General features: G+C 40.8%; 1 pseudogene; it reads left to right on the forward strand.

Annotated features, from left to right (window-relative positions):
• The first annotated feature begins 8,404 nt into the window (after positions 1-8,404).
• On the forward strand, positions 8,405-19,232 carry LOC104865200 (annotated as a pseudogene).
• The last annotated feature ends 5,684 nt before the right edge of the window (positions 19,233-24,916 follow it).

Here is a 24,916-nt window from a genome sequence, read left to right on the forward strand (position 1 = left end):
TTTTTTTTTTTTTTTTAACTTTGGCAATCTCCATGTCTGTCTTTGTTGCTTTAGGGCATAACCTGATCCCTGCCTTGTCAGGAAAGTACCTCTGTTGGGTTTGTAGGGTTTCTTCATCTGTGCCACTTTGAGCCATGAAATGTTTCGCAGATTCCTCTTGGAGGAGGCAAGTGATTGAAGTACCTGGGTGTCTTTTTCTGCTGTGGGCTCTTCATGACTTTGGTATAATTCTTATTTCTACTTGAACCTGTCTTCTTGCACCTCTCTTCAGAGAAACTCTGGCGTCATTTGCAAAGTTTTCAGACCATAGGCCTAAAAATCACCTCTGAAGTGGTGGCAGTGGGTACCTGGAGAAAAGAGTGTTCTGGGTCAGTGACAATTGAAAATAGTCACTCTTTAGCCTGCTGGGTTCCTCTATGAGCCTGCATCTCATCACTTGTGACACTTGTTTTGCTCCCTGCCCCTGGGGTTGTCTTCAAGCTACTGACTTCTGGGATTTATGGATTTTGCAGTATGGTATTTCTTTTCAGTCTAGGTTATTTCTCCAGGGGGAAAGGCAATAATTTCCTAAAACCCATGTGAATATGAAGAAAAGTGGTATGTTACTGGTTGTTTTTGTTGTTTTTTTATAGTGCAAAATAAAAGTAGATAAAAGCAAAAAAAGAAAATAAGTCAATATATATCCATTATAACCATCTATGTAAATGGTATCAATTCACCAATCAAAAGAAACAGACTGGCACAGTGGACCAAGAAACAAGATCCAACAATTTTCTGCATACAAGAAACACATTTAACAGGGCTGGGGAATTAGCTCAGTGGTTCTGCTGCCTGCCTCACAAGCTTATGGTCCCAAGGTCAATCCCTGGTGAGGAGAGAGAGAGAGAGAGGAGAGAGAGAGAGAGAGAGAGAGAGAGAGAGAGAGAGAGAGAGAGAGAGAGAGAGAGAGAAAAAAACACATATAAAAAAAAAAAAAAAAAAAAAAATAACAACAACAACAAAAAATTCATAGGCTGAAAGTCTATGGAAAGTAATACACCATGAGACAGAAACCTGGAAAAAAGCAGAGATAGCTCTTCTATCTGCAGACAAAGTGGATTTCAATACAAGACTGATCAGAAGAGACAAATAAGGTCACATATGCTTGTCAAGGGAACAATCTAAGAGGACAATATAGTAGTCATAAATATATATGCACCAAATACCATCACACCCAACTATATAAAACAATTATTAATGGACATGGAAAAACCAAATAAGCACTAATACAATTATAATGGGAGACCTGAATATCCCACTGTCACAAATAAACAGATCAACTAGACAATAAAATCAACAACAAAATACCAGAACTGATCCAAACTTTTGAACAAATAGACTCAGTAGATGTCCACAGAGTATCCCACCCCACAACATCAAAATAACACATTCTTTTTGTTTTGTTTTTGTTTTTCTGGTATCAGGGATCTAACTGGGGACCTTGTGCTTATGAGGCAGGTGGTGGAACCACTGAGCTAAATCCCCAGCCCTAAAATACACATTCTTCTCAGCTACACATTGGACATTCTCCAAAATAGACCACATACCAATTCAGAGAACATGCTTAATTAAATGCAAAGGAACTGAAATTATCCAATGCATACTATCAGACCATAGCACAATGAAATCATTTGAAAATCAATGGCAAAAGAAATCACAAAAACTTTATAAAGACATGGAAATTAAATAACACTCCCCTGAATAACCAAAGGGTCACTGATCAAATGAAAGAAGAAATTAGACAATCTCTACAATAAATAATAATGCCAGTATAATATACTAGAACTTATGGAATGCAATGAAAGCAGTCCTACAGGGGAAATTTATAGCAAAGAATTTCCATATCAGAAAAACAGACAGTTGAGTAAATACCAAATAGTTTCTTGGGTGTGAAAAACTAAAAGTGTAAATAAAGTTCAAATGGTATAATTGATAGTGTGAAATAGGATGAAAATGGCTAAAGGGAAAGTGGGAAGGGTAGGGGAAAGAAAATAAGTGAAAAGAAAAAAATGTGAAAAAAGGACAAAATGGAAACAAAGTCTTTGTAAATAGGGAAGGGTTAAGTGGATGAAGGGAGGGCAGCAGCATGGCAAAAAAATAAGAACCAAGACATCACAAGATGATAAATGTAACTGCACTCTTTGCTTTAAATGTCCCAATAAACTTAATGGGGGGGTAAGAGTGAGATCAAATAAATAAGCTAATGTTGAACCTCAAATTTCTAGACAAAGATGAGCAGTTAAACCCAAACCTCCTACAAAGGAGAAATTATAAAGATCAGAGCAGAAACCAATGCAGTTGAAACTAAGAAAACAATACAAAGAATCAATGAGTTGAAGTGTTGGTTCCTTAAAAGATTACTAAAATTAACACACCATAGGCAATCTTATCAAAAAAAGAAAGAAAGAAAAAAATACTCAAATACATGCACTAGGAATATAAAAGGTGAATTTACAACTGATCTTGCAGAAATCCAGAATATCATCAATACTTTGAGAACCTGTGCTCTAATAAGATGAAAAACATAGAAGAAATGGACAGATTCTTAGATGCATATGAATCAATATAGCTGAATTGAGAAGATATAAGAACTCCAAATAATCCAATATCAGTCAGTGAAATTGAAAATATAATTTTAAAAATCCTACCAACAAAGAAATCCTAGGTCTTGACTGAGTCACTGCAAAATTCTCAGGAAATTTAGAGAAGATCTAATGACATTATTCCTCAAACTCTTTAATGAAATTGAAAGATAAGCAAACTCATTCTTGGAAGCAAGCATTACCATGTTACCAAAACTAAAAGGATACAACCAAGAGAACTACAGACCAATCTCCTTAATGAACATAGAGGCAAAAATCCTGAGTAAGATACTGGCAAACAGTATGCAGCAAATCATCAAAAAGATTATACACAGTGACCAAGCAGGATTCATCCCAGGGATGCAGGGATGGTTCAGCATACACAAATCAATAAATAGAGCCAATGGGGGCTGGGGATTTAGCTCAGTGGTTCTGACACCTGCCTCACAAGTGCAAGGGCCCGAGTTTGATCCCCGGTACCAAAAAATAAAATAAAATAAAAATAAACATAGCCAAGAATAAAATTCACATGATCACCTCAATAGAACCATTTGACAAAGTCCAACACTCATTCATGACAAAAACCCTACATAAAATTGGAATAGATGGTCTTTTTCTCAGTCTGATAAAAACCATCTATGGCAAACCAGCAACCAACATCATACTAAATGGTAAAAAATTAAAGCTTTCATTCTAAAATCAGGAATAAGACAAGGATATTGAATGTCACCACTCCTATTTAATATAGTCCTGGAAACATTAGCAATAGCAATTAGACAAGAGAAAGAAATAAAAGGAATGGGCCAGGGATTTAGCTCAGAGGTGCTGCTGCCTGCCTCCTAAGTGCAAGGTCCCCAGTTCGATCCCCAGTACCAAAAATAAATAAATAAAAATTTTAAAATAAAAGGAATAGGATAGGAAAGGAAGAAGTTAAACTATCATCATTTGCCGATGACATGATACTCCACATACAAGACCCCCAAAACTCCATCAAAAGACTTCTAGATTTAAAAACCAAATTCAATAGATAGCTAGATATAAAGCCAACACTCAAAAATCAGTACCATTCCTATACTCACTGCACTCACTGAGAGAGAAATTAGGGAAACCATAACTTTCAGATTAGCATCAGAAAAATGAAATACAAATATATCAATGGAAATAAAAGACCGTTGCACTGAAAACTACAGCACACTGAAATAGGGGATCGATGGGGATATCAGAAAATGGAAAGATATCCTTTGTTCTCTGATAGGAAGAACCAATATAGTGAAAATGGCCATACTTCCAAAACTGCTATACAGAGTCAGTGCAATCCCAATCAAAATACCAATAGCATACCTCACAGAATTAGAGAAAACAACCAAAAATTCATTTGGAGCCAGAAGGGACAACAAAGGCAAGCAAGGGGCATCATAAGCCCTGACTTGAAATTATACTACAAAGCTACTGTGATAAAAACAGCATGGTAATGGCACAAAAAAATAAATGAACAAGCCAGATCTGAGGATTCATAGAACAGAGAACAAGATCCAGAAACAACTCCAGACATATTCAGCTGCCTTATTTTTTACAAAGCTGCCAAAAACATTCATTCAAAGAAAGATAGTCTCTTTAATAAGTAGTGCTGGAAAAACTGGCTTTTCAAATGCTGAAGATTAAAACTGTACCTGTATCTCTCACCATGCACTAAACTAAAATAAAAGTGAATAAAAAATCTAAATATCAAAACAAACACTTAACCTGCTGGAAGAGAATAGGCAGAACTCTTGAAGACATAGGTGTAGGCAAAGACTTTATGAACAAAACACCAATTACATAGGAAATACCTCAAAGAATCAACAACTGAGATCTCATTTTATTGAAAAGCCTTTGTACAGCAAAATAAACCAGCAACAGGAAGAGAAAACCTACAGAATGAGAAAAAAAAATTTTACCAGCTCTTCCTTTAAGAACTAGTATCTAGAATATATAAAGAACTCAAAAAAGTCAACCCTCCAAATTTAAGTCCCAACCCAAAAATGGGCATTTGAAATGAACAGACACTTCTCAAATTAAGTAGAAATGGCAAATAAATATTTGAAAAAATGTTTGACATCACTGGTTATTTGAGAGATGCAAATTAAAACAATGCTGAGATTCTATCTCACTCCAGAAAGAATGTCTATTATTAGGAAATCAACCAATAAAAAATGCTGGTGGGACTGTGGGGGGAAAGGTACCCTTCTCCACTGCTGGTGGGAGTGCAGACTGGTGCAGATCCTGTGGAAATTCCTTTAAAAACTCGGATTAGAGGTCCCATTTGACCCAGTTATTCCCCGCTGGGTATCTTCCCAAAAGAATTAAAAGCATCATACCACAGCAACATATGCACACCTGTGTTTATAGCAGCAGTTTGTAATAGCTAAAACTTGGAAACAGCCCAAATGCCCATCAATTGATAAATGAATAAAGAAGATGTGTAGTCTTTTTTTTTAATACAATAGAGTACTATACCATAAAGAATAATAAACCTGAGACATTTCTAGGTAGATGGATGCACCTGGAGACCATACTCTTAAGTCAAATAAATCAGACACACATGTTTAAATATTTCTTCAGAGAAACCAAAAGGGTAAATAAGGACTGAAGTGTATAACAGGTATTATGAAATAGGAAGAAAATGTTCAAATGTGAAGGGAAAGTATCAAGAGGGAGGCAGAAAGGAAGGGTAGGAAAAGAAAAATAAAAGAATAGAAGGAAAAAATGGATACAACGCTTTTGTAAATAAGGAAGTGAAGAGTTGGGCGTGGTGGCGCACACCTGCAATCCCAGCACTTGGGCACCTGAGACAGAGTTCTAGGCCAGCCTGGGCTGCATAGTGAGTTCAAGACCAGCCTTGAGACCCTGGCTCAAAAAATAAATAAATAAAATAAGGAGGGGAAGAGGAGTTGAAGGCAGGGAAGAGAATGGGGAAAAAGAAAAATCAACATATATTATGTACAGATACAATTTCTCTATGCTGAATGTTATCAGTACATATATCTAAAATGTACCAATAATTTTTTTAAAAGAAGTGCAACTATAATATCTTCTCTTCTTCCATATGAGGAAATTTCATGTGAGTTCAAGAGTGGTTATTATAACATGCTATAGATTGGATTGGGGGGGGCAGCACTCGGGATTAAACCCAAGGCCTTCCCACTGCGATATATCCCCAGCCTCTATTTTTTGAGACAAGACTTTGCTAAACTGCTTAGGCTGGATTCAACATTATGGATTCTCCTGCCTCAGCCTCCAAAGTCCTAGGATTATAAGCATGGACTGCTACACCCAGGTGGTGTTTGAACTTTCAGTTTTCTCCCAAAGGTCCACAGGGTGAAGGCTTGAAATCCTGCATTCACGGAGGCAGTGGACTTTAGGAGGAGGGCCTGCAGGCAGACCTGTGGACCATGGGCTGCATGGCCTTAAAGGGGATTATGGGACCCCGACCCTTCTTTCTTTAGTTCCCTGGCCATGAGGTGAGGGGTTTGGCCTCAGTGCCACCTCACCATTGACCAAAAGCAACAGGGCCAAGCAACTAGGAGCAAAACCCCTAAAAACTGTGAGCAGAAAGAACCTTTTCTCTCTATAAGTGGAACATCCCAGGTATTTGTTGTAGGGACCAAAAGTTGCCTAAAGCATAACATCCAAAATGCAAGCCATGCCAGGCGTGGTGGTGCACGCCTGTAATCTCAGTACTCAGGAGGCTGAGGCAGGAGGATCGCTGTGAGTTCAAGACCAACCTGGGCTACACAGTGAGTTCCAGGGCAGTCTGAACTATGTAGTGAGACCCTGTCTCAAAACACAAAAACAAAAAAAAAACACAAAATGCAAGCCACAACCTATTGAAGATCACTTGCCAGCCATATCAAAATCCAGAGCCCATGGAGTCAGACAACCCTAACATAAATGCAGTGGTCAAGTAGATGAACTAATTTTTCCTGACAGGTAGCTGCAAATAGAGGATACTGAATTGAAGTTTTTCCCCCAGATACCCTCTTTCAGCTAAACAGTAGAGAATCTTTAAAAGAAAGTAAAGGAAGAATTAAGTATTCAACACACATTTTGTTAGGAAATTGTACATATTACTTTAAACTCCCCCATTTTATACCTGACTTCCAGGTTCTTCCCAACTTAAGTTTCGTTTTCCTCCCTGAGTTGAATTCTTCCCAGAGATGACGCCAACATCTGATAAGGGACTTCTGCAGGACTAAGACCTTATAAGGCAATGTGGCCTGCAATAGGTTAAAAACAGCTTATTCCCCCTAATTGCAAAACTCCCACCCAAGACCCTATAAATGAGCCTACACTCCTTCCCTTGAGACCCACCTCCCTTTCTTTGCCTCCCGGCCTTTGTGCCTCACCTGATTCCCTTCAATAAAGATCTCCTGCCTGACCTCTGGGTGCGTGAGTGACCTGATTGGGAGGGGGCGCAGGAAGGGGCACACGCGACCCCTTTCACATTTCATGCTAGGTGCAGACTTAAGAGACTTCACATGTATCACTTCAACTGTGTACTCAGCAGTCCTCCATAGAGGCACTGTCGTCCTCTGAGTGTGATGGGCTTTGTTGGGCACCTCTCCCCCAAGCAGACTTTGGCAAGCAGACCGGTCCTTCAGAGCAAGCTAAACATGACCCCAAACTGGGGGACCAATCCAAACTGCCTGGCCAGTCATGGGACTGCCATATAGTTTACCAACAGGTTGGTTTGTACAGGGACATGGAATGCAATTCGAGCCAGTGAAGTTGGCTGAGGAAGAACTTGCAGTAAGGATTTCCTTCTTCTTAAAAGATGTCAGCAGAGAAAGTCTTTTTCTCTGCCATAAACGTTATCCTTCGTATGTCCCCTTGGCAGCCATCTTGGCAGTCCTAGGAAAGCTAACTGAAGCCAACAAACTGATAGCTGGAAAAGAGCCTGCATTTTTACTTTCATTCTTTTTTTTTTTTTTTTTTTTCCCTGAGACAGGGTCTTGCTGTGCAGTTCAGGCTGGCCTAGAGCTCACTATGTAGCCCAGGCTGCCCTCAAACTCAAGGCAATCTTCCTGCCTCAGCTTTCTGGGATTACAGAACTGCACCACTACACCCAACTAAGATCCTGGGTTCTGGATGGCAACACTGAGCAGCTGCTCTGATTAGATGTATAATGTGATATTTTAAATCAATTTGTAGGGCCGGGGATTTAGCTCAGTGGTTCCACTGCCGCCTGCTTTGCACGTGCAACATCCCGAGTTCAATCCCTGGTACAAAAAAACCTAATAATAATGTTTTTAAAAATTATATATATATAAACAAAACATAAAAACAGGAGACTAGTGGTGGAATAGAGAACAGCAGCAAAGTGCAGCCTCTCTGCAACTCAGAGTTGTGAAGCCTGGAAGACAACTTGGCGGGGAGAAGGAGAGAGGCAGATCTCTGGCAATCGGGAGGAAGCTGATGAGAAGCCTGGAAACGCAGAGTTGGAGAGGTGGAGCACAGCACAGAGGAAGGAGAGGTGGTCTCGTCCGGCCCTGGGAAAGGGCCCTGTCTCTGCAGACACGGGGTAGACACAGACAGGGTTGGCACCCGGAAGAGACAGCACTGGGCTGGCAGCACTGCCCCAAGAAAAGCCACAGCTACGACAAACTGCAAAAGCAGAGAGGTTTTATTCTGAAAGTGACTCCTTCTGAATCAGGAAATAATACCGGAGATGAAATATGAATATTATATCTCCCAACCTGTTAGCTGTCTGATACTCTGAGTTCTTGTTCTCTAGAAATTGAAGAATGATTCCCAGGAACGACAGAGGTTACAAGTATAAAGATATTGATAGGAAAACTCCTGACGGGGAAGAGGGGGACCTGAGTGGGCAGCCGGGGACCCCACTTTATAGAGGAGTTTTATACGATGAAACCCACTGGGTACAGCATGGGTCATAGCTGTGATCAACTAATAAGGTTACAAGTACAGTCACTTGGGTAAGAGTGGTCTAACTGAGAAACAAGTCATGTAACGAGTGTGGGTGGAAAAAAACAAAGACGTCTCACTTTAAACTTTTTATTTTGTTTTCTTCCCCTTGTTTGTTCTTTTATTACGTTTAACTAATTCTATTAATTTCCTTTTACTCCTTCGTAATAGCCACCTCTCTTTTCTTTCCTCCTTCTCATCTTTATTTTTCAAATTTTACTTCTTTCATTCTCCCATTCTCCACCTCCTCTATCTTTACTAGTATTACAGTTAAGCTCTGCTAATCTTTAGATATTTAGTTAACCTATGCTATTACTGCTGAATTCTTTTCTATTTTAAGTAGAGGTGTAGTTGCTGTATTTTGTGGACATTTACTATATGTCACCATTTGGTTTGTTCTTGTACCTATGTTATAATTGCAGATCTCGGTGCTGGGGATTTGGCTCAGTGGTTCTGCTGCCTGCTTCGCAAGGACAAGGTCCCAAATTTGATCCCTGGTACAAAATAATAACAATAACAATAATAATAATTGCAGATCTCTGTTCTATGATTAATGGTGGTACATTATTGAATCTCATGGTATGTCAGTATCCAATTTGTCTTTGACTTATTACTGCTGCTGATTTTGTTACTATTGCCAGGATGACACAGTTGTTGCTATTAATTGGTTGATTGTTTTTTGCCTGTATGCCAATATCTGCTTTGTTTGTGGCATTAACAATACAGCAGTCCATTCCCAGAAAACTGGGTAGTGGGTCAATTATACTGCATCCTTCCCTCCCAGATTAACAGAGGTGACAGAGGAGATTGGCTCGTGGGAGAGAGGGAAAGGCCTGTGGTTAGCCACATACAGAGTGCACCTGAACTAGACATCACCTGGAGATCTCCTTACTAGAACAACCACAAACCTCAGCACAAAAAAAAGAAGTAAAGGAAACAATACCTCCCCAAAATCCCACCTTGCCCAAAGCTAATCCAACAGGAATTGGTAGGAAGGAAATAAAAAGCCACACAGCTGAATTTGCTCAAAATGATAGAATAGGAGACAAACAAACAAAAACGGCTCGTGGGAGAGAGGGAAAGGCCTGTGGTTAGCCACATACAGAGTGCATCTGAACTAGACATCACCTGGAGATCTCCTTACTAGAACAACCACAAACCTCAGCACAAAAAAAAGAAGTAAAGGAAACAATACCTCCCCAAAATCCCACCTTGCCCAAAGCTAATCCAACAGGAATTGGTAGGAAGGAAATAAAAAGCCACACAGCTGAATTTGCTCAAAATGATAGAATAGGAGACAAACAAACAAAATCAGATAATAAGGTGCTTGGAGAGCTCAAAGATGATATAAGTAAACAGACGATGGATTTAATAAATAAAATGATGAGTGAATTTACAGAACACACTAATAGAAAGCTATCTGAGCTAAACAAAATGATACAAAATATGAATGAACAGTTTAGCAAAGAATTGGAGTCCGTAAAAAGGTGGAGTCTGGTGAAAGAAATCCAAGAGATTAAAGATTCTTTTGAAATTACAGGCAACAAAAGTGTCCAGTGTAGCCAGGCCTGGTGGCACACACCTGTAATCCCAGTGCTCAGGACACTGAGGCAGTAGGGTCACTGTGAGTTTCAGGCCAGCCTGGGCTGCACAGTGAGTTCAAGACTGGCCTGAACTATACAGCAAGACCCCGTCCCAAAAAGCCAAAAAAAAAATTTTTTTTAAATAAAGGGCCAGGGATTTAGATCAGTGGTGCCACCACCTGCCTCACAAGGTACAGAGTTTGATCCCCTCCCCCATACCAAAAAAATACATTAAAAATTAAAATTTAAAAAAAAGAACTGGCCAATGTAAGAACAGATCATCAGAACTAGAAGATAAGGTTGATGCTGGTGACCAATGATTCAGAGAATCTAGAAAACAAGAGAATGCTAAAAATTAACCCAGAGGCTGCTAAATGATGCAAAGAAGACTAATCTAAAAGTAATCAGAATTAGCAAAAAAAAATTAGGAAACAGCACAAATGGCATAAAAACCTGTTTACAAAAATGATAGCAGAAAACTTTGCTATCTTTATAGGGAAAGAATTTAACATAAATTCATACAATAAGTGAGGCTTATAGAACCTCCAAACAGCGATGATCAGAAAAGAAGTTTCCATGACACATAATGGTCAAAATCCCAGAACTCCAACACAAGGACAGATTCTTAAAAGCTGTTAGAGGCTGGGCCAGGGATTTAGCTCAGCTGCACTGCTCTTGCCTTGCAAACCCTGTTACCACACACAAAAAAAATGCTGTTAGAGAAAAGCAGCAAATCACTAATAATGGCAAACCTATTAGAAATAGAGCAGACTCCTAAACTTTTGAAGCTGGGAGAGCTTGGAGTGAAGGGTCTTAAGCCCCAAACAATAAAACAACTTCAAACCTAGACTGAAATATCTAGCAGAATTATTTCTCAAAAGTGATGGAGAAGTAAGAGCTTTCCAGGACAAATGGAAATTCATGTTCACTAAAGCAAAACTCTAGAAAATGCTCAAGGATACCCTAGAAGGAGATAATAAAGTGAACAATGCCAAAAAGTCTCATAGAATAAATACACCAGAAAGGTTGAGCAGTTAAACGGAGGAAAAAAAGGAACCAGCAGCAGGAAAATAATGCAATGAAAGGCGTAAGTTGTGTGAGACCAGGCTATGGATGGGCTGCAGAACCAGAGAGGCCTGGCCGACCTCTTGGGCTTCCCCCACCCTTGTTTGTACACAGGGATGCTGATGCCACAATATCCTGGAGCAGAACAGCATCAGCAGTGGGCTAAACAAAGAAAACTACATATCTGGGAATGAGATTGTTATGTTCTTTGTTATTTATCTACAGTTCTTGGATCCTTGAATCACAGGTAGGCTGCATTGCCTTGTTTTACTAATAAAAACAGGACTTTCCAGACTTCCTGTGCACTTTGACTGCTAGAGGCAGAGCTCCCTGGGTCTCCTTTGCCATGTTATCTTTGTATCTTTGTGCTTTAAGCCTCATTGCACCTCCAGGTCAGGATAAACTCATAGGCTGCTTTCTACATAAATCAATGCCTTTTCATCGCTAACTCTCAATGTGAATGGTCTCAATTCCCCAATCAAGACACAGATGACAGAATGGATCAAAAAACAAAACCCAACACTATGTAGTAAACAGGAACACACTGAATTCAAAAGAAATTCATAGGCTAAAAATCCAAGGATAGAAAACAATACTTCATAATACAGGAACACAAAAACAAGCAGGACTAACAATCTTAGTTTCAGACAAAATGGATTTCAAGATAAAACTGATCACGAGAAGCAAAGAAGAACATATATGTTTGTTAAGGAAACAATTCAACAGGAAAGACAAGAATTATAAACATATATGCACCAAACACTGGCACATTGAACTTAATTCAACCAACACTACTAGACATAAAAGGTTGGATAAACATCAATACAATTATAGTGAGGGAACATAATACACTGTTATCATAGACAGACCAACAAGACCAAAAAAAAAAAAAAAAAAAAAAAAAAAAACAACAATCCCAGCACTTGGGAGGCTGAGGCAGAAAGATTGCCACATGTTCGAGGCCAGGTTGGACTGCATGAGAAATTATCTGAGTTGAACCAAACCTTCAAACAAATGGACTTAATAGATATCTACAGAGTGATCTACCCAACAAAAATAGAATATACATTCTTCTCAGGAGCATCTGTAAGTCTCCAAAACAGACCATAATCTAGCCTATATAAGACTAAGTAAATGCAAAGAACTGAAATTATCCCATGAATACTATCAGCTCATAGTGCAGTTGTTGCGACAAACAGTTGGGTTAAAAAAAAAAAAATTTTTTTTATTGCTAGTAGCAAGGCTAGACCCTGGAAACAAGTCCTTGTGGTCTGACCCTGAGCTCACATCTGAACATTTTATATTGTTGCAAGTGAAGCGGGGATTATCTGGCAAAGCAGAAACATTACACTGTGGCTTTTAATTTTTTGGGGTGGCTTGGCGAAACTTCGATAAGCAGCTACAGCAAAGTCCTAAGATATCTTGTTGCTACAAGGAGAGCATTGCAGTTTGGAAAGTATATATCACCTTTTTTTTTTGTACTGGGAAATGAACTCAGGTTCTTGTGTTTGCGAGCCGGGTGGCGGCAACAGAGCTAAATCCCCAGCCCAGGAAAGTACATATTATCTTAAACACAGCATGTCTTAACATTTCATGTGAATATTGTGTCTTAGCTTATGAATTACAATTTTTCTGTAATACAATGAAACTAGAAATCAATGACAAGAGAGACAACAGAAGCTATGCAAACAGACAGTAAATCATAACTCTTGAAAAATCAGTGGGTCACAGGAGAAATCAAGGAAGAAATTAGATAGTTCCTAGAATCAAACAATAATACAACACTCCAAAACTTATGGAACACAATGAAAACAGTCCTAAGAGAGAAGTTTATAGCTATAAAATGAATGCCCACATCAGAAAAATAGACAGAGCCCAAATAAATAACTTAATAATGCTCCTCAAGGTCCTAGAAAAACACGAATTCAAATCCAAAGATAGTGTAAAAAAGGGAACTATAAAGCACAGAGTAGAAATTACTGAGAGACTAAAAAATAATAAAAAGAATGCATTGAAGAGTTGGTTCTTTAAAACATAAACAAAATATATAGACTATTAGCCAACATTACTGAAAGACCCAAATCAATGCAATTAGAAATTAAAAGGCAAAATAACAGACATAAATCCAGAGGAATATTAGTGATTACTTTGAAAATGTGTACTCTTGGGCTGGGGATTTACCTCAGTGATGCCACAGCCTGCCAGGCAAATGCAAGATCCCGAGTTTGATCCCTGGTACCAGAGGAAAAACAAAACAAAACAAAACAAAAAATGCGTACTCTGATAAATTGGAGAATCCAGAAGAAATGGATAAATACATAAATATGAATGACCAAAACTGAATTAAGAAGATATAAAAACCCTGAATAATCCAATAACAGGCAATGATATTGAAGCAATAAAAACCTACCCCCCCAAAAAAATCCTACCAACTAAGAAAACCCCAGGACCCAATAAATTCACTACTGAATTCTTAATAATTTTATGGACGATTTAATGCCTACACTCCCCAAATTGCTTAATGAAATTGAAAATAAAGGAGGGCTACCAAAGTAATTCCCGGAAGTTATCATTACCCTGATTCTAAAACCATTCAACTCTAAAAAAGAACTACAAGTCTATCTCTAATAAACATAGATGCAAAGATCCTCATCAACACACTAGCAAACAGAATATAGCAAATCAAAATGATCATACATCATTGTAGGAACCAGCCTACAAGCGGAGCTCACAGCTTGACCAAGGGTGACGAAGGTGAAAAATAAAGAGACACAGAAACAAGTTAAAATCTGGGAGGCAATGGGGCTCATGTCTCCCTTCAAAACAGAGCCCCAAATGACTGGCGTACCTTGGCCTTATTCACTCAGACACGGGCACAAGCAATTAGAGCTCCACAGTATTCATCTGTCTCCCACTTCTGCAAGGTCAGACCAAGGCACAGTTGAGAGCACCAAAGCAGGCCAAGTCTAAGTAACATTCGATGAGTTGATTGCCACCTGGGTGCAGATGGGCCAAGAGCGAGAGGGCTACTGGCACCAGGAGGAGGACACTCGTGGTTATATGGGGCACTTAGGGGGGGCACTGCTCAAGAGGGTGGAAATTTTTAGAGTCCCATCGGTGATGGGCCTGGGTCTGGCTGACTGCGAGCAGCAAGGCAGCTGCTGGCTTCTTGTTATGTCTGTGCTCCGGTGGATGTAGTGGGTTGGCTGGGGCGGCGGTCCAACTTGGGAAACCTGTTGCCTTCCATGGTACTTCTCCAGGAAAACAACTTAACCTCAGGTGTTTTTTCTTCTCCCTGCAGCGTATCAGCATGCTTGCATGCACGCTTTCTTCCCAGTGCTCACGGAGGAGGCCAACTTGGACTCATGCTTCCCTTCTGGCCTCCCGTAAGTCATGGCCAAGCAGGCTGCACCCCAGGAATACGAGGGTGCTTCACATAGGCAGATTAAAATATCACATAAACAGAAGCAAGAACAAAAACCACATGATCATTTCAATAGGTACAGAAAAACCCTTTGACAAAATCCAATACCCACTCATGATTTTTAAAAACCTGAAAAAATAGGTATAAAATCACCTTATATTAATGCAATAAAAGCCATTTATGACAAACATACTACCAATATCAAATTAAATTGGAAAATGCTGAAATCTTTCTCTCTAAGATCAGAATAAAACAAGAGCCCTGGGCACGGTGGCACACACGTATAATCCCAGCACTAGAGAGGCTGAGGCAGGAGGATCTCTGTGAGTTTGAGACCAGCCTGAGCTACATAGAGAGTTTCAGGTTAGTCTCAACTACATAGTGAGACCCTGCCTCAAAAACAAAACAAACAGAAATAAGATAAGGATGTCCACTAACACCATGCTTGTTGAATATAGTACTTGAAACATTAGCCAGAGTAATCAGGCGAGAGAAAGAATTAAAAGGTGTATGTATAGTAAAGGAAGGAGTCAATATTATCATTCATCACAAATGAAGTGCGTTCTCTACATAAAAGACAAAAAATTCCACCAAAACACTTCCAAAATTAATAACCAAATTTAGTAATGTAGCAGGATACAAAATCAAAACCCAAAATCAATGTGTTCCAGCCAGAGGTGGTGGTGCAGAAATTGGGAGGCTGAGGCAGGAGAATCATTGCAAGTTCAAGGCCAATCTTGACTACACAGTGAGTTCAAGGCCAGCCTGAACTACATAGTGAGACTCAGTCTCCAGAAAACAAACATCATAGTGTTTCTGTACTCCAATAATGAACTAACTGAGACAGAAAAACAGTACCATTCACAATAGCATCAAGAAAAACACTGGGGATTAGCTCAGTGGTGCCAGTGCCTGCCTGGCAACCACAAGGTCACAAGGTCTTGAGTTCAATCCCCAGTACCAGCAAAAACAAAAACAAAAACTTAGGAACTAACATAACCAAGGATATGAAAGACTTCTACAGTAATAACTATAGTGCTCTGAAAAAAGAGATCAAAGAGGACATCAGAAAATGAAAAGAGCCGGGTGTGGTGGCACATGCCTGTAATCCCAGCACTTGGGAGGCTGAGGCAGGAGGATCATGAGACCAGCATGGGCTACATAGTGAGTTCCAGGTAAGTCTTAACTACATAGCGAGACCGTCTCAAACCGCCCCCTCAAAAAAAGAAAGCAAATGAAAAGACATCCCCTGTTCCTGGATAAGCATAAGTCTTAACTACATAGGGAGACCCTGTCTCAAACCGCCCCCTCAAAAAAAGAAAGCAAATGAAAAGACATCCCCTGTTCCTGGATAAGCAGAACCAATATTGTCAAAATGGCCATACTCCCCAAACAGATATATAGATTTAATGCAGTTCCATCAAAATAGCAACAGCATTTCCTCATAGAACTAGAAAGAACAATCTTAAAATTCATAAGGAGCAAAAGAGACCCAGAAGAGCAAAAGCAATTCTGAGCAACAAAAGCAAAGCAAGGGGCATCACCATCTCGAACTGCAAGTTAACTTACAAATGAAGTCCAGGAGCACAAAGTTGTGGCCCATTCGAGAAGCAGTCTGCTACCAATCATGAATCTGAGGGAGACAGTGAAGTTCCTGTTGACCGTACATTAAATTATAACAGAAACCAAGAGTTTGCAGTAGTGTCCATGGACCCTACTAGAAGTGTGCTTGCACTGTCGGCTGTGGCCCAGCTGTGGGACCCTGACCGCTGTGTAGCCCCTAGTCAGTCAGCATATAGCAATGCACATTCCTTTCTGCTCTGCTCCCAGATAAGATTAAAACAGAGTGTGTGTGAGCCTGGTTCGGGTAAACAAGGTAATGACTCAAGACTTTGTTCAGAACAGAACATCCTGGGGTCTGGAGATGATCAGAGTAGGAGACCAGGCACGCCCTACACGTGACCCCCTGAGATAGACAGCAGAAAACTGACCCCTGACCCCTTGCCTTTAAAAACTGTGCAAACCCCTGAGCCGGCGCCTCTCTGAGCTAGCTACGTAGTTCTGAGAGTGCCGTCTGGCCAGACTAATAAAGGTCTGTTTTCCAACTAGCCCGGTGTGTTCCTTCCTGGGAGATTCTCGCTTCTCGTCAAGCTCCCGGAGCCATCGCTGGGCTATAGGTCCCAGCATCGTGGAGGCCCTTTCGGCTGTTCAAGCTCCTCGGAATGGAAATAAGGCCCTAGATCTTAACACAGCCTGGGGGTACAAGCAGTGTCAAGCTTGAAGAAACCCAGCATTTAATACATCTTGACATCCAGAGAAAAAGGTTAAAGGGAAAAGGCAAATTAAAGAGGAAGGCATCAGTAACCAGAAACAGCAGAAAAGACCCTCCCAAGGCAAACGGCAGAATCCCAGGGGAACAGATATGTATCTACCCCTCCTTCCTCTGAAAGCTGCCATGACGATGATCAGCATCAAGAAAACACGAGACAGGAGATCAAAGAAGTAGAGGAAAAACAGCCAGGAGTCAAAACGGGATTTATTGCATCTTTCTAGGATTTTCTGAAATTGGCCCCAAGCAGCAGTTCTCCACTCTTGCCATCCAAATGCCTAACAGGACCAGACGACCAGGGACCCAGATTATCCGTATATTTTGCCACCGCCCCCCCACCCCCGCCATTCCCAAAAATTTCACCTACAACACCCACACCGTTAGGGATGGAAACTGGGGCTAACAGTCCATCAGAAAAAGGAGACAGCAAACTTAAAAGCTTGGAACATTCATCTTCATTTTCTTCTGATGAAGATGATTCTGGAGCCGGGGATTTAGCTCAGTGGTTCATCAGCTCAAGGACCGGAGTTCAATCCCCAGTACCAAAAATAATTTTTAAAAAGATGATCCTGGAGAGTGCAGTCAGAATATTTATAAAACATCTCTGCTTCCTTAGCTGTGTTGGACGCTACTTCTCATAAAAAGAAGAAAACAGTTTCAGAAGCCTTACTAGTGGCAACTCCTAGCCCATCTGCAATACAACTGGTCCTGCTTCGGCTTTTTCCACCACTGTATGTGCAGCTAAGCAAGAACCTCTCCACTCTACTTCCTCTGCAATAAACAGCGTGGAAAATATAAATGCCACAGAACTCCCAAAACCCAAACTTGACAGTCTTCCTTCAGACCAATTGGCCGACAGACAGGACACTGTTGCCATAGGAGGTTTTACAGATGAGGAAAACACAGAGGGCGGAGGAAAAGGCCAATACAGAGAGCGTGAGGAATTTGTGATAAAGATAGACGACACAGAGGCTTTTAAGGAGGCTGTAAAAAACGGGAATAGAACCCCAGCTATTTGGAAAAGCTTTGTTACAGAAATTTGTTCCTGAAATTCGAGATGGACAAAGAGAATCTGCAGCTACAAAGAGTGGGCATCCTACGAAGGGCTGCATCAGTCGAAGAGACAGATTCATTTTGCATTATATATAGTTCTGAAAAAACTGTTCAGGCCAAACTAAGTATGAGCGGTAAAACTTCAGATCCTCCATCATCCGAAAACCACAACTACAAAAGCTCCTGCCGTGAAACTCCGAAGTTAAACAGCTAAAAATAAAGGCTGAGCCACCACCAAAGTAGCGGAAGAAATGGAAAGAAGAATTTTCATCGTCCCAGTCTGAGTCATCTCCTGAGATCCAGCTTAGCAATACCGAGGACGAGGAATCTGATCCTCCAGCTCCTTTTGTCACTCGGTTTTTGATCACAAGAGCAGTGAAGGAAACTTTTAAGAGTTACACGGAACCGCTTGTCAGTATTGCCCTGGCGCCAGACACAGTGCAAGGCTTAGAGAACAATGATGAGCTACTTTTACCTCATGTGAAAAAAAAAAAAATAGGGCCAGGGATTTAGCTCAGTGGTTCCACCGCCTGCTTCATAAGCTCAAGGACCTGAGTTCGATCCCCCATACCAAAAAAGATGACATGCTAAATGATTATCGAAAAAGACTTTTGAATCTTCATTTGGATCAACCCTTCAAGGATGCTTTAGAGAGTTTTCCCGAACTAACAATAACTACTTGAGACTCTAAAGCAAGAAGTGGAAGATCTACTATTTCTAAAATCAAAACGAATGGCAAAGCTTATAACAAGAAAATTCTGAGGACTTCTTTTTTTTTTTCAGACAGGGTCTCACTATATAGTTGAGACTGACCTGGAACTCACTATGTAATCTAGGTTGGTCTCGAACTCAGTGGTCCTCCTGCCTCAGCCTCCCCAGTGCTGGGATTACAGGCATGCACCACCGTGCCCTGCCTAACTCTGAGGACTTCTAAAATAACCACCAAATCTGCACCAGAGTTTGCTGTTGATCCAGAGAAAATACAGCTGTACTCTTTGTACCATTCACTCCATCCTCATAAATATCATGTTTACTTGATGTATAAAGATGAGATTTCTTCTGTGCAGAAAAAAAAAATGAAGACAGGACAAGAGGAAATTGTTCAACTTCATATGAAAAATGTGAAATGGGTGGAGGACTTATTTGAAAAATTTGGAGAACTTCTAAATCATGTACAGCACAAACATTCCTAACATTGCCCCACAAACCCAACCTTTTTAGAGCACTAATGAGATTGTGAGAGGTGGTCACAGATAATCAATGTTAAGCAGCCCTGGTCTCCTGTGGATAGGCTCTTCCATCGTGGATGTTTTACCAGGACCTTTGCTAAAGGACAGAGGTGCTGTCGAGGCAGTAAGTCCTTAGAAATGGACCTTCATGGCTGGGGTTTAGCTCAGTGGTTCCACCGCCTGCCTTGCAAGCAAAAGGACCCGAGTTCGATCCCTGGCATCAATAACAAAACAAAACAAAAAAAGAAATGGACTTTCATCCCATGACATTTTTATCCTAATGAATGATTTTTCTATTTTGTAAACCATTGGGTAACAGAGTTTTATTTTCAGAAAAATTTTTGGCAAACAATGAAGCATGCACTAAATATAATTTTTATTTATTGCTACAGAAATAACGCCTAAATAACTTGATGATCAGACCCTGGCTAAATACCAGAATGAAAGAAAGGTGGCAGAAAGCATAAGCTTGAACTCCAGCCTAGCCACAAAACAAACTCTTTGCACATTATGGGAACAGATATGGCACGCTGGGTCATCTTGTCTGAGAATATCACCAACTCTAAATATAAAATTCAGAAAGTGCATCCTGCTTTATGGACTCGTTTGGATATGTTCAGGAAACTGGAGATGGAATGGGTGTAGTTCTGTGCTTTTCCTGTCAAATTATAGCGTTATAAAAGAATAGTGACATACTATTTTCCCTATCTCAGAGAAAAGTATTTTCATTTATTCTGTATTTTTGCTTTGGAAAATTTTCAATTGTATGTTTTTTTGTAGTTGCATTTTTTACAAGTTGTGGTTAGAATTATGTTCTGTGTACTATAGTTCATTGTTATCTGTAAAACCTAGGTAGTTAAAAAAAGTGTACAAGTGAAAAAAATCACACACAATAGAGATTTCCACAAACGCAAAACAGTTCCATTATCCTTAATTTTTTTATTTTTGAAAAACATACTTACTTTTAAAGTATACTTACACTACTGTGCTATATATTCATTACCATTTTATTTAACAGAACCGAACTCAGGACTTCGGCTTTTGAGGCAGGTGGGTGGCTGCACCGCTGAGCTGACTCCCCAGCCTTCATTACCATTTTAAATAAACTGATAAACATTTAAACCACTGTACTTTGTTTTTGCATTGCTGAGGGTCAGCTCCAGGCTTCACCCAGCCTCCTCAGAACTCCCAGAACCAATCCCACCCACACACCAAAGCTTCCTGCAGCCTCCATGGTCTTTTCAACGGATGCAACCTGGGCCTACAATTTTGAGGGTGCTGCCACACAAATGATATAAACCTGGCAAGAGCTTTCTCCAGAATAACTTTGAAGGGACACACATAGTCGTGCTTTTCCTTCATTTCGTAGTTGTGGGTAATTTTTTACGAATAGAAAAAGAAGTTAAATTAAATAGAATACATGAAATGCATTTCTACCATGAAAAAGAAGGAAGGATGATACAATAATATCACACGGAGCTCTGGATGTCCCTGGGGCTTCCTGTGAGTTGTAGTCTGCTGGAGGAGGAGAGTCTACTGTGAAATTCCTTGTGACTGTAGTTGCATTTTTTACAAGTTGTGGTTAGAATTATGTTCTGTGTACTACACTTCATTGTTATCTGTAAAACCTAGCTAGTTAAAAAAATGTACAAGTGAAAAAAATCACGCACAATAAAGATTTCCACAAACGCAAAACAGTTCCATTATCCTTAATTTTTTATTTTTGAAAAACATACTTACTTTTAAAGTATACTTACACTACTGTGCTATATATTCAATTGTAGTTGCATTTTTTACAAGTTGTGGTTAGAATTATGTTCTGTGTACTATAGTTCATTGTTATCTGTAAAACCTAGGTAGTTAAAAAAAGTGTACAAGTGAAAAAAATCACACACAATAGAGATTTCCACAAACGCAAAACAGTTCCATTATCCTTAATTTTTTATTTTTGAAAAACATACTTACTTTTAAAGTATACTTACACTACTGTGCTATATATTCATTACCATTTTATTTACTGTTGGTAACAGGACCGAACTCAGGACTTAGGCTTTTGAGGCAGGTGGGTGGCTGCACCGCTGAGCTGACTCCCCAGCCCTTCATTACCATTTTAAATAAACTGATAAACATTTAAACGACTGTACTTTGTTTTTGCATTGCTGAGGGTCAGATCTAGGCTTCACCCAGCCTCCTCAGAACTCCTAGAACCATGATCATTCCTTGCTACCACCTACCCACACCAAAGCTTCCTGCAGCCTCCATGGTCTTTTCAACGGATGCAACCTGGGCCTACAATTTTGAGGGTGCTGCCACACAAATGATATTAACCTGGCAAAAGCTTTCTCCAGAATAACTTTGAAGGGACACACATAGTCGTGCTTTTCCTTCATTTCATAGTTGTGGGTAATTTTTATGAATAGAAAAAGAAGTTAAATCAAATAGAATACATGAAATGCATTTCTACCATGAAAAGGAAGGAAGGATGATACAATAATATCACACGGAGCTCTGGATGTCCCTGGGGCTTCCTGTGAGTTGCAGTCTGCTGGAGGAGGAGAGTCTACTGTGAAATTCCTTGTGACCACGGCTCCTTTCAGATTCCCAAATAGCAAGTGATATTTTAGTTTATATCCTTACAACACTATATCTATATCCATCGGATTTATAGTTTTGTTCTTTTTTTTTTAAGTTTTGTTCTCTTAAAGACTCTTAAGGTTAGTCAACTAATCTATCTTATATAAAGAAAAGAGCTATAAAAAGGTAAGAAAAGAGGTAAAATGATATTCTACTTTATGTAAATGTGCCATAGGTTTTTCTTCTGATTTTGTTATTGGTGTTGTCTATTCCTAACTGGGAATGGTGGGACATGCCCGTAATCCCAGCACTTTGGGAAGCTGAATCGGGAGGATCTCAAATTGAAGCCTGGTGTGGGCATGTTAGTGAGAACCCGATTCAAAATGAAAAAGAAGCCAGGTGTGGTGGCACACACCTGTAATCCCAGCACTCGGGAGGCTGAGGCAGGAGGATCGCTGTGAGTTGGGAACAGCCTGGGCTACGTAGTGAATTCCAGGTCAGCCTCAATTACACTGTCTCAAAAAAACAAAACAAGGGCTGGGATTTTGCTTAGTGGTTCAGCCACTTGCCTTGGAAGCTCAAGGACCAGAGTTCGATTCCCGGTACCAAAACAAAACAGAGTGCTGGAGAAACGTGTCTGTCATGACCCTGGTCGTTTGTGTAAGGAACAGCTCCAGCTGCCAGCTTTCCCTAGGCAGCCAGAAAGAAGAAAAAAAAAATTACTCCATCACTCTCCCCTCCTGAGCCAGCCTCTTAGGTGACGGATTAATGCAGTGTTGAATGCCCACAAGCCACTTTCCATAGGGCCAGTACTGCCCCCTGGAGGGAATTCCAGGCATTGCTGAAGGCTTTGGCAGGCTGAAATTTTAGGGATTTGCACCACAGGCCTGAGTGGGTGAGTAGGGACAGACGAAGTACAGACAGTCTTGGGGCAACGTTCTGCTTCAGCATGGGAAGCCAGTGTCTGGATCGCAGATAGGCCCATGAGACCTTGTGGCCTGCGGCAGAAGAAATGGCTAAGAAATTTAAATTCAGGAGCAACAGCTTCATTCTCATGCTGGAGCACCGGGAGGCTGCAGGAGCTGGGCAACTTTCCATGGGCCACAGGCTCCGCTGCTGCTCCTGGTCCCACAGGTCCCACTGCAGACTTTTGGCTTTTTGTTTTTGTGGTCATGGGGATTGAACTCAGGGGCTGAGCATGCCAAGGCAAGTGCTCTACCACCAATCCAGGCTCATACCTTACAATTTACTTGTAATCTATTTTATTTACTTATGCAGTACTGGAGATGTACCAGGGCCTCCCCAGCCCTTTTTCATTCTGAGACAAGTCTTGCTAAATTGCTCAATTGCCCAGGCTGGGCTCAGACTTTTGATCCTTCTGTCTCCACCTCCTAAGGTGTTGAGACTACAGGTGTATACCACCTGCAGTGCGGGCTTTTTAACATTTTATTTTCAGAGAGCATCTCACGGAAACTCCCCAGGCTGGCCTCAAACTTGTGAGCCTCCAGCCTCAGCCGCTGGAGTAGCTGGGATAGGGTGTTGAGACTACAGGTGTACACCAGCTGCAGTGCGGCCTTTTTTAACATTTTATTTTCAGAGAGCATCTCACAGAAACTCCCCAGGCTGGCCTCAAACTTGTGAGCCTCCAGCCTCAGCCGCTGGAGTAGCTGGGATGACAAGGCCCACAAGCAGCTCGCTTTAGCATGTAAAGTCCCCGCCCAGAGTGTGCCTTTACTCTCAAGAGGCACAGGTTGCTTTGAGACAAACCCTCGGCCGTGGGGAATGACTGTGTCACTGCAACCGATTCTCAGACCCTATTGTTGTACCCAGATCTCAGTTTCCCCAAGGACCACCAGAGAAACGAGTCCGCTGCAAGTACAAGAGAAGTTTATTTCGGGTTCGAACCTGGACTCTTGTCCATCAGGGAAGCAAGAGCCCAGAGTTCAGGTTATAGCATGATTATATAGGGTTCAAGGGGCTTGAAATCTTCTTTCTATTGGCTCATTTTTACAATTCCTGATGATTCTATTGGCCTGTAATTCTAACTTACTATTGGGTATTATAAGATGTAATACTTCAAACTTATTGGCTACTATTTGGGCGCGGGCAGGGGTTTGCGCGGGAGATTTATCTTAGTTATCTAACTGCCACAGCCGGTTTCGCCATACTTTGACCTGAATAATTCTAACTTACTATTGGGTATTATAAGATGTAATACTTCAAACTTATTGGCTACTGTTTGGGCGCGGGCAGGGGTTTGCAGGGGAGATTTATCTTAGTTATCTAACTGCCACAGCCGGTTTCGCCATACTTTGACCTGGCTGCAGTTTCTGGAATAAACCGTCCAGTTGGGATTCCTGGAAACTGCTCATTTGGAATTCCTGAAAAACCTGGTTTTTGGTTAATCTATTCTTCGGCAATGGAAGGCTATCTGCAGAGTTTAAAGGTCAGCCCGAATAATGGAGCATCTAATCTGGCTTAGCTAAAACGGAGGGACTTTGGCCTCTTTCGGTTCCTCACCTATAGCCCTTCCCGCGCTTCTTCATGGAAGCTAAAAATCTGTTCGATGGACGACCTGAGCCTAACTGTAACTCTGCTTTACTTTTTGTGATTACTGCGCGTTTACAGCACACACTGTTCCCACTCCTTGTGTGGAGTTGTGTGTGTTAGGGACCTGATGCCGCCATTACGGGCCACGTTTCCAGGTTCTCCATACCTCCATGCCACTATCTTCAGTTTCCTTTTCCCAAGGCCGCCACAAGTTTAGAGAAATGAAACTTGGCTTCTGCAAGGCTAAGTCCTTAAAAGGCAACATGGCTTGTGATAGGTTAAAAGTAGCCCAGACCTAAACCAATAAAAGGACCACTCTTCTTTGTTCTTTCCCTCTGATCTGCTTTCCTGAACAAAGTTTCCTGTCGGACCTCTGGGTGTGTGGCCTTGTTGTTCCTCAGTGTGGGCACATAACATCTCTCAGGCACTCTTTTCAACCCCTTTCCTTCCCCTCCCTCACACCACCATCTCTTGATCCCCTTCCCATCACTGGAGAAGGACTTAGCTCTCTACTTATGATCTTT

This window comes from Fukomys damarensis, unplaced genomic scaffold (genome assembly GCF_012274545.1).
Source record: "Fukomys damarensis isolate Sample0158 unplaced genomic scaffold, DMR_v1.0_HiC HiC_scaffold_15, whole genome shotgun sequence".
Lineage (NCBI taxonomy): Eukaryota > Metazoa > Chordata > Mammalia > Rodentia > Bathyergidae > Fukomys > Fukomys damarensis.